Here is an 11202-nt window from a genome sequence, read left to right as displayed (position 1 = left end):
ACTCCCTGGGTCAATTACCATTTCGGTCAATTTTCCATCTAATTTTCCTATTATTTTATGTGATTTCACTGTTTCAATGTTTCCTAATTTGCCGTCCTGAATACTCTTACAACCTTCGTCACTGAAGATTATATCTTAGGAATTTTTTAAACAGGTGAATAACATACCTATGGGGGCTTCCTTAAGTTTATTATTAGTAAATATTCTTGTTGAAAGTATAAAAAGTAGTGTTAGATTCATTATTTCACGTTATCCTTTTTTATATTTGTCTAACAAGGCACACAGCCCATTATAGACCTTCGTAATTCTATTAATTGATTGCGTATTTTTTTTTTTATGTGTTACCACAATAGGCTACTTTTTACCCCAAATTAACCCGTCTCTTCGAAAACGCAAAATTCTTTTGCTATCTGTGCTGTTGATAGGTCCTTTTCTAGCTGCCACCACTTATTGGAGGTTTTGTATTGTAATGCTTGCTTTTTGACATTGTATGTATACGTTTTTATTGGAAATGAGATCTTAATAAACATATTAGTTAACAATGTGTTCCTAATTGTTTTTTTTTAGTTTTTAGTTTATCGTCAAGGAAAGTCGGTGTGGTATTCGCAATTATCTACTTGGTTTTGTTGTTATTTTTTTAATTTAATTCGTATAGTAGCAATTATTTGTCGGTCGTGAGTGTTAATACTCTTCGAAATAACCCGACGGGTAACCACTTAGCAGTTTTGAAACCCACAACATTTTTTGATACCACGGTTGCTAGTTGATGCTCCAAATCCGGAGGAATAGATATACTGACTTGTTTACTCGTATCATTCATGACTCGAAGGCAATTTTCGACGTTACTTCTCTTATTGGAACTTAGCCAGGAACACTGACAGAGTGTGTAAACTGCTTGGATTAACTCAAAAATAAAGGCTGACGACTAAATGAATAAAAATGTAAAAAACGTAAAAAAAACTCATAAAAACGTAACAAAAATGAACATAAACAAATGTTTTATGTTTTTTTTAAGTTTGTGTGTAACATTCACATGAAGTTGTTTTTTTTTTAAATAAAGACTAATGTAAAGTAAGCAGAAGGGTGCAAGTACTGCCCTTGACCGACCAAAATATTGACATGCCCCACCGGTTGGGCATGTGCCCCAGGTTCGGAATCGCAGGACTGTGATAATTAAACTGGGTTTATTTATGACTGACTGTTTGAACGCCCAAGCATCGTTGCTTTTTACATGCATTCAGTTCAGCATATGTAATTTAGCAAGATATATCCAGGAATTTTTTTACAAAAATCAGTAATCTTGGCTTCTATGTGCTGAAGTTTGAACACATATTTCTCTGTTCCAAAACTGTTTTATCTGAAACAGTATTTGGCGAAAATTGAATGTTTTCCTTTTTTAATTTCTTTGATTATAATATACTTTAAGTACCTCATCATTCTATTTCTGGTGAAGATTTTCAAACAGACACCATATGATCCCACTTCAAAATAACCTATGAGTAAAATTGATATTATCTCTGTAATCAATCATCATTATCCGATAAATTAAAGATTGACAGGTAATTCATACTAAAAACGCCTGGTTGAATTTGAATCATGGCTCCTAACTTGGGCATATGCCCCACAGAAGGGTATTTCACCCACAGAAGGGTTTGTATGTCTAAAGTGTCTGTCTTTCTCTGTCTGTGTGTCTGATTCTTTTTGTTTGCATGTCTGGGTTGGTGTTTGCAAGTCCAAGTATTTTTCTTTGTTGGTTTGAATGTTTAAAGTGCATGTCTTTCTCGGTTTGTGTGATCAACTGCAATCTCTTGTACCTCAGGTCCGGGGGAAATCTTGACAATTTCTTCTGCTACTTTTTTTATGTTTGGAAATTGGTAGTCCATATCAAGGCGAGCTGAAAAAAAATTAGAATGAATGAGGCAAAACTCGTCCAAAAAAGCAGCATGCAAAATGAATGTTAGAGACAATATTCAAGTGGAAATTTCAATTCAATTCTGTTTATTACAAAATGATATAACACATAACATTGATCCAAATGGCTGCCCAAAGACAGACAAAATACCTGGGTATTTTTACTTACCAAAATAATAGCTTTACTTACCTGGGTACTAGTATTACAAAAGATGGTGGATGCAGCGAAGACATTAAATAGCCAAGGCTCAGGGTGTTTTTTCACAGTTAAAAAAAAGTTTGGAAGAATAGGAAGATAAGTCTGGAAACCAAGATTAGAATATTGGAAGCTATAGTAATGACAGTGATCAAGTATGGCTCTGAAACGCGAGAACTCCAGAAGAAGGAGGAGGATTTATAAAACAATTAAATAATATAATAGAGGTGTCAGTGTTCGGAAAGTCGTACTGGATGGATGTTGAACTGAGCTCTGACAAAATATTTAACACTATAATAAATTAACAAAAATTAGCAAGAAAAAATAAGGAAACCACAAATAGAATTGAGCAATGTTCCAGGAAAATTGGAAGCCCCGAAAACTTGAAGTGACTCTTTAAAGATAGCAAGTATTAACATTAAAAACAGACTTGGTATCTTTAAAGAGTCACTTCCAGTTTTCTCTTAGTATCAAGTTACCAATGTATCAAGTCATGGCCCTTCCGGTATGTATTTTTTTCTTTATTTTCCTGATTGTATTCTTTTGATCAACCTTTTGAAATATTAGAAAAGGAGTTTTTTTTTTCAAATGAAAGTAAAGAGTCCGTTTGCGAGAGGGACTACCTCAAAAATAAAAGATTTGTCGCAACAGCTTTGAGATAAAGCTTTTATCAGCGTTAAAAATCTGCAACCAATTGCATTTTAAAATATTGGCACTGAAAATTGTACTGTTTAAAGCGAATACGCATCAATAAGCCCCCTCCTTCTGTCAAACTTTTGTCAAACTGAATCTGATGGTGTGATTTCCATTAAGGTTCTATAACTTTTAGGGGGTCGTAATGGGTAAAAAGGTAATAATGGGCGTGTGGTGGGAGGCTTGTTTCCGTCGTGTAATTTGACTCTTAAAAAGAGCAGTATAACTTCCAATTTCTAACCAAATGAGCCCCAACTGAAGTTTATGTGACCATCCATTCCATTAAAACCTTGCGTGTCAAAGGGAGCAAAGGGAGAACATATAACAATGCCCTGGAGGAATTTTTATATGTTCTTTAGACGATTTTTAAAAACAAATAATTTAATCTCAAAATTTCTACCGGATGTATTTGGGACAAAGAATATGGGGGGGGTGGGGGCTTGTTGTCCTCCGATCACTTTTGACTCTGATTTCCTATTGAATGAGCCCCCTCAAAAGTTCATACGACCACCCCTTCCATTTAAACATTATATGCTAATAATTGGTAACTTGTATAACTTATAGCCCTTGCCCTGAGGGCCGGGGGAAGGGGAAAGTCATCTCCATGGACATTACTACTGGACCTTTTAAACCTGCTGAACAAAATGGCTATCTAAAAATGTTGATTGGATGTGTTTGAGAAAATAATGGATGAGTGTGTTTGGGGGGAGGATAGCTGCCCTTCAATCACTCTTGACTATTAAAAAGGGTACTAGAACTTTCAATTTCCAATCGAATGAATCCCTTTCGAAGTTTCTACGACAACTCCGTCTAAACAAAGTGTCCTAGTCGAAAAAAAATCATACATTGTGCCCACATCGCTCTTTACTTGGGTAGCGCTATTGCGCTGCATATAATATATCAGTAAACAAGGCAGCTAATTAATTAAGAGGTCGCTGTATACAAAAAGTTTTAAGAATAGTAATAACATGATTGCTAATCACTCAGCCTTTTAGACAGAATGCCATCAAAGCAATTTTGTCAACAAACAAATTGTGTCTTGAAACTCCTCCCTTCTATGCTCAAGACTTTCAATATTCAGTAGAATTTAATTTCAGTCAGCAAGCGATTAACGAAACATTTCAATTGGCTGGAAGGAGGAAACGAATTTCCTCAAATCTGTGACTTGGTCATTTTTTCACGCTAGAAAATGGTAATTTGCCAATTTTAGGATAGGATAGATGCGAATTTTAATAGAATAGATTTTCAATAAAAAATATAATGCCATTTTCAAGAAAAAGTTGAGAAATATATGTATAATTATTGCTCGTTTTAATAAAAGAGGTTTTCAGAAAAAATGATTGTTTCCTTTCAAGAAAAAAAAATTAGAATTATATGTTTTATTGCTCGTTGAATATGATAGATTTTTATCTCTGTGGTTTCAGAATGTAAATATTCGTTCTCTTTTAGGAGAGACATTACCCAAACGTTGCGAAGAAGTTTCAGAAGAAAGATTTCAAGGATTGGATACCACAAGTCCACCAAGTTCTTGACTTAGTAGCCACCGTAATTGACAAAAAAATAGGGCGCAAACATGCCATCGTTATCACTAAGATGATCTACGACAGAGAAAAGAGATTTTTGACCAAAAAAATTATGAGTGATGTTGCAGGTAAAAATTGCAATTTAATTCGTATTTGCCTGAGAATTAAAGCTAGTGAAATACAAACTTGGAATGGCTTGTTAACTAAAGCCTTAATACATACTAATGCGTTAAGTAGTAGATGGCGTTCTTGGTTCCTTATTGTCCGTATAGGAAATGGCAGGCTTCCCCGCAATAGCAGCTGCTGCCCCTCCCCCCTCGCTGCATTAGAAGGCGGGAGGGCAGAATGCATATTACTTATTTTACCAAATAAGTAATATGCATTATAAAGATTGTTAAAGCATGAGTAACTTTGTTGAGTCACGAGTAAAATAAGGAAAATATGGGTTTTGATACCTTAATTCTCGTAAATTCTAATTATATTGTTTGTTTTTTTTTTTCTTATGGATTTTATTCAGTAATATTATTAAGTCTATTTTAAATCAATACTTTGTTTCGTTTGCTGAAGTATTTTGTTGTTCCTTTGCAATTTCATTTATGTATTTTATATACTCCTCGATTTTTGAGGGAAATAAATAATTAATTTGTGTCCATTTTTCCCAATTTTACGATAATTGTGCAGAAGTTAACGGAATAAACATGCTAGTTAACTATATTCATAAAAAATTAATACAAAGTTAATGTTCGATCTTTTCAGTTTTTGATCCGCTTTGGAATCAAGATCCTACGCAATGCAACATTTACTTTGACTTAATACGTGTTTATATTTTCATGTAGTAGCATCTATTTTTTACATCTTGCGCATTATATGGGCACTTCTAAAAAGTCAAGTTTGGTTAATGCTAATGAAATAAAATAAAATAGGATGAATATATAATAGTTTATAAAAAAAATTTGGGATATATATTTGCACATTAGCGAGGGGTGGGGGTAAAGCATAGCATATATTAAATACGTAACCTAACCTAGGTACCTCCCCCCTCCCTAAACCCCAAAAAACAACAGTTTAAATATCGCAAACGCAATGAAAACCACGCTTTGCATTGTATTACTCTATAGAGGTCTCTTGAATTAACCCTTCTGGCGGGTTTTTCGTGACTGGTTTCCTTGTAAAGGCCCATATAATGCATAAGTACCGTTTTTTTTCTGTTGCAATGACATCACAGTTCAACAAAATCTGCAAATAAAATATGTCATTTATCTGATAAAAATCTTGTAGAAGTAAATTTGAATAGTTTAGAAAGAGGTTTAGTTCCGTGTTAAATATACTTGAATTTCATTTGTAGTTTCTTCACTTTTTCTCTAAACAAGCTTTTCTTAAATTTCGTTAAAGCGAGTTTCATGCCATATGGTTTTCTTTTTGTCTTTGTGTAAAATATAAAAATAAAAAAATGGTAGACTGAACGGTTAAGTCAATAAAAGGGACATCTTTGGCCAGTTTTTTTAATAAATAGATGGCGATGCCGACATTACAATGATTTCCCCCTCCCATTTCGCCTAAGATCCTTTGTACTGGCAACTGAAATATGTCATTCTATTGCCATAAAAAAAGAAGCTGCTATTAGAAGTTCTTATTGTCAACATTCTTTTTCAAAGTTTACTTTCTTGCAAAGATTAATATCTCTTTGTGAAAATATCATACTTGATTTGCCAGTGAAGTTTTGACAGCGCAAATTCAAAGTGCTCTGCTGCTTACAATTTTTGCTTTATAATGACTTGAAGTTGTCTTTCAGACATGAAAGAAACTTTGGAGTGAACAGCGCTAAGACCCTCGGTCCGTTTTCTTCTTCATTGAGTTTTCTTCTTTTCTCGCGTAGGTGTTTCCTAATCATATCATGAATTTTTCTTTCTTTAATCAACAAAGATAACTTGTTACAACTTATCTAGATGTTGTCTAGTACTCAGGAGCTTAATTTGCTTTGAGGCCTGAGGGGTACATTCTCCCTCCCAGCCCTCAGTTTGCCCCCCCCCCCTCCCAAGCTGAAATTTAGTTTCTTCCAAAATCTTGTCAAAACTTAGATAAACCTGCATAATTCAAGCATCAACAGCAACAGATCAGTTCTTTCGTACATATTTATCTTAATAGTACTATAAGTTACCTTTATATAGCACTATAAAGCACCTTTATAGTATTTTTAAAGTACTAAATAGCACCTTTATGGTACCAAACGGCTTGTCTTTTTTTTTAGTTTTTACTGTCATTTTCTGTTGATTCCGGAAAATTGGCTCCAACTCCCCCCCCCCAGGATTATGACTAAATTACGCCCCTGCTAGTGTTCATAATTTTCGGTTCAATGATGAATTTTCAAAAAGTTTTAGTATTAGCTGGAATTTTTTTTAGTATTTAAAAAAAAAACAGAACTTCACAAATCAACGATGTATATACTCTGGAAGTTTTTTTTCTAGTCTTACGTTGTTGCGTTGAATATTTTATTTTTTTAATAATTTAAAATAATTTATAGTTTTAAAATATTAATTGTTTAAAATATTAAATAATAAAAATAAAAATTTAAAATAATAATAAAAACAATTTAAAAGTTTTAAATAATTTTTTATGTCCAGTATAAGTTTCCCTTCCTCTATAAGCTAAAACTAATCTTTCACAATGCTGAAAAATATTTTGGTAAACCTTTTTTGCTTTATTAATCATTTGTGGATGACATGGAAAGAAGCCTAAAATAAGAGTTACTTCACCTTTGGATTTAAATGATTTTTTTATATATATTGTGTCTTTGAGAAGAGTAAATCCTGTTTTTAATTTTGGAAGCGTTTTATTTTTAAGAAAAGAATTGTTAATTCAACTTATATTCTCACTTATTTCAAAAATAATATAGATAGAATTGCATTGTAAATGTCACCCAACTGTGCATTCATTTGTTCTAAAAATTGGCTGAAAAAAACAGAGAAGAAAAAACTGAAGCATTGCGCTCTATATGTTGCTTCGTCCACACTGGAGGCTCAGTGTACATCGTTGGCTTAGTCTTCTGACAAAATTTAAAGAAAGAGGAGAGGAAATTTGAATTGAAGGAAATTTGGAGGAAACCGAAAATTTGAGTTCTTAATTTGATAGTACAAAATACATCAAAATGAAGATTTCTGCAAAAATATCAAGCCTTTTCAAAATCGCACTTAGCGCCTTTGTGCTCTACATGCTCCGTCGTGTACACTGGAGGTACAGACAAAAACAGATAATGGTTTGGAGGAATGTTGTAAGGGGGAGTATTTGTCCTTGCCTGTCCTCGGGTGTAATTTTGATAAAGCTAAGACAGGAAATACATAATCATTTGGTCTTGAGGACCTGTTAAAAGAAAAAGAAAAAAAAATTCTGAACTGTCATAAATCACTAGAAACTTATGAGAAGCTCAAACGTATTTTCAAGGAAGAAGCATTGGATGATCTCGTAAGTTTAATTGATTTGCATCCTTAAATAAGGAAGGGCTGAGTGTGGAAAAAACAAACAGAATGTAAGAAATAAATGTTGAATTTTCTGAAGGTATTGAATAAAATATAAATTCAGGGAATTTTGACTATATGACTGGTAACCATATATACTGCTACTACTAACAACTCATTGCAGCACCAAATCCCCTGGGGCCAGCAGCGGTGTATGCCCTTCTTCCCTCCCAATCTATCCAAATATTCCCTCTTTATGCCCTCAAAAGAAGTTCTGATTTCCTTTAAATCCTTTGTTACGACCATTTCCCAATCTATTCGGGGTTGAATTTTCGGTCTTCAACAAGGGCGGAGAGGGATTGCTGTTATTTGATTAAAGATTTGCTCATTTGGCGACGGTTTATTACATACACGTGTAAACAACTTTCAAACGCTAAAAAGGCGACAAAATAGGGAGGAAAGATGAAGTCTATTCAAATATTAGAAAATAACTCCGTTAACAACAAGCGCAAACTACTCCTAAATACAACCACGGCCATCCCATCAGCATCAAAGTTCACCAAAATTATGTATAATTACCAAAAATAATATGAAAATTCGGACAAAGACTAAGCTTCATTAAAATTCTAATGAAGATTCTAATTAGAATAATAAGCTTCATTAAAATTTAATGCAGTCAAGAATCGTCGCATTACAGACCAAAAATAATATAAAATTCTGACAGAGCTCAAGCTTCAGTAGAATTCGGCCAGCTTTTCCTTTGACCCTAGGTGGATGGCTGATATGAACGATCTTTGGTAATCTGTCACCCTTCATCCGCAAAACGTGTTATCATCTGAACTTCTCGCTCATTATAGTCGTTGAAAGTAGCCAGAACCACGTTTTCCATACAGCTTGTCTGATATACGGTCGGTCAAACGGGTGCCTAAAACTATCCGTAGATAATTCCCCTGGCAAACATCTAACAAATCCTCCTCCGTCTTCCGTAGCGCCCATGTTTTAGAACAATAATTTAAGTACTTAAAAACGCAACCAATAAGACACCAATTCATTCAAGAATTCTTCGAAACTAATACCACAAAATCTACACTCATTTTGTTCGTACAAAAAAATAAATTTATTTTTTTATTTATTATCAAACTTATTAAAAGCTCTAAACGGTTATTGGGTCCATGAAGGTTGGCCTGTTGGGGGAAGTGGCGTAATTTCGTCAAAATCTGGAGGGGGGGGGGGCAGGTTGGAGCCAATTTTCCCAAATCAAGTTAAAATGACAGTAAAAACTAAAAAATAAGCCATTTGGTACCATAAAGGTACTATTTAGTAGGTGCCTAATATAATTGTACTATAAAGGTACTTTTTAGTACTATAAATTTAAATATGTATTTGAAAACGGATGTGTATCTAATGATGCTTGAAATATTCAGGTTTATCTTATTTTCTGGGGGGCAAACTGGGGTCGGGAGGGGGGCATAACCCGGTCTGGGAGGGGCAGTTGCCCTCCCTGCCTTTTAAATATACGAAAGTGATTGGAGGGCAACTAGCCCCCTCCCCCCCCCCCCCACCCATCTCCCAAACACCTCCAATCAAAATTTTGAGAAAGCCATTTTTTTTAAGCGTAGTTGATTTCCAGATAAAAATTACGTTTTTGAGGAGGACACTTCCCCCAAAGCCCTCAGGGCAAGGGTTGTAAGTTGCGCCCTGGGGGCATGTAAGGTTTTTACAGAAAATGTTGGGGGGCCGCCCCATTTGATCATTAACTATGACTAGGTGATGTGTCTTTAGTCTTAGACAAATATGTGCTTCAGACACATTCTAAATTATTTTCTTTTTTTTTAGGAAGGGTGGGGGGGGTCATTGCTTCGAATAATAGCATCCAGATTTTTACACAGCTAACCGTGTTCTCTGCCAGAATTAACCAGGGAAGTTGTCCCTCTATTCTTAGTTACAGATATGACAAAACCAAACTCGAAGTTAATTTTTCTAATAGTTTAACAGAATTTGTATCGAACACAAGTAAAAAGCAACGTTAAAACCTGAAACGAGCAAAATTTTGCCCTAAACGGGAGGGAGGTTACTGCCACCTGAGCTCCTAACACTTAAGTTGTTGTTTGTACTTTGCTAAAAATTGTACTATACATTTCTTTTTTATTTATTTACAGAGTAGTGAAGAATAAGGAGAGTAACGGCCAAGAAAAAATAAGGAAACCCCCAATACAATTGACTAATGTTCCAGGAAAACTGGAAGCCCCGAAAAGTGGAAGTGACTCTTTAGTAGAAACTAAAAAAGGAAGATAGAAAGTCTACAATTAATTTTTTTGTTGTGTTGAACACCAGTAAGTTGTACTGGTCCGTCGAATGATCTTTCAAGTCAGTCATATAAATGTTATGTTGAGGTTTGCCAAGCAATATATATATATATATATATATATATATATATATATATATATATATATATATATATATATATATATATATATATATATATATATATATATATATATATATATATATATTAATGTGTTAATTGTGTTAATTATTAATGTGTTAATTGAACAGCTAGGAATATTAGTGAAAATGCTTTATGTTTAATGGAGAAGAGGAGGGAGTTGAGAGAAATTTTTCAGGAATAGTTAAATACTAAACTGAAAAGTTTAAAATGTGACAATATAGAAGAGGGATGGAATAATTTTAGGAAAATAGTTTGTGAAATTGCTGATGGTGTCTTAGGGAAGAAAGTTAGAAACACAGCTAGGAATATTTGCAAAAACGCTTTATGCTTAATAGAGAAGAGGAGGGAGTTGAGAGAAATTTTTCAGGAATAGTTAAATACTAAACTGAAGAGTTTAAAATGTGACAATATAGAAGATGGATGGAATAATTTTAGGAAAATAGTTTGTGAAATTGCTGATGCTGTCTTAGGGAAGAAAGTTAGAAACGCAGCTAGGAATATTAGTGAAAATGCTTTATGTTTAATGGAGAAGAGGAGGGAGTTGAGAGAAATTTTTCAGGAATAGTTAAATACTAAACTGAAGAGTTTAAAATGTGACAATATAGAAGAGGGATGGAATAATTTTAGGAAAATAATTTGTGAAATTGCTGATGGTGTCTCAGGGAAAAAAGTTAGGAACACAGCTAGGAATATTAGTGAAAATGCTTTATGTTTAATGGAGAAGAGGAGGGAGTTGTACAGGAATTATCTGAGTGAATAATCATATGAAAATAAGAGGAGGGAGTTGTACAGGAATTATCTGAGTGAATAATCATATGAAAATAAGAGGGATGTAAAGAAAGTAGAGAAAGCATTAGAATATGAACTAAGGAGGCATGAAATTTAGGCCATGAATTAAATTGTCGAAAATCTGGAAGATGCAGCTAGGCGGCATAATAGTAAAATACTGTACTGGTATGTTGATAAACTGAGAGGGAC

General features: G+C 33.9%; 1 long non-coding RNA gene across 1 annotated transcript; it reads left to right on the top strand.

The window, feature by feature from the left end:
* The first annotated feature begins 2588 nt into the window (after positions 1 to 2588).
* Positions 2589 to 10024, top strand: LOC148941120 (uncharacterized). The gene is made up of 3 exons (XR_016143299.1): positions 2589 to 2612; positions 4250 to 4451; positions 9935 to 10024. It is a non-coding gene; the product is annotated as an uncharacterized LOC148941120 (long non-coding RNA).
* Positions 10025 to 11202: the final 1178 nt, after the last annotated feature.

Source organism: Artemia sp. Qi Xiang Cuo, chromosome 18 (genome assembly GCF_049724085.1).
Source record: "Artemia sp. Qi Xiang Cuo chromosome 18, ASM4972408v1, whole genome shotgun sequence".
In the NCBI taxonomy this organism is placed as follows: Eukaryota; Metazoa; Arthropoda; class Branchiopoda; order Anostraca; family Artemiidae; genus Artemia; species Artemia sp. Qi Xiang Cuo.
The sequence above is the reverse complement of the archived record's forward strand: the minus strand, read 5'-3'. Positions and strand labels throughout refer to the sequence as shown.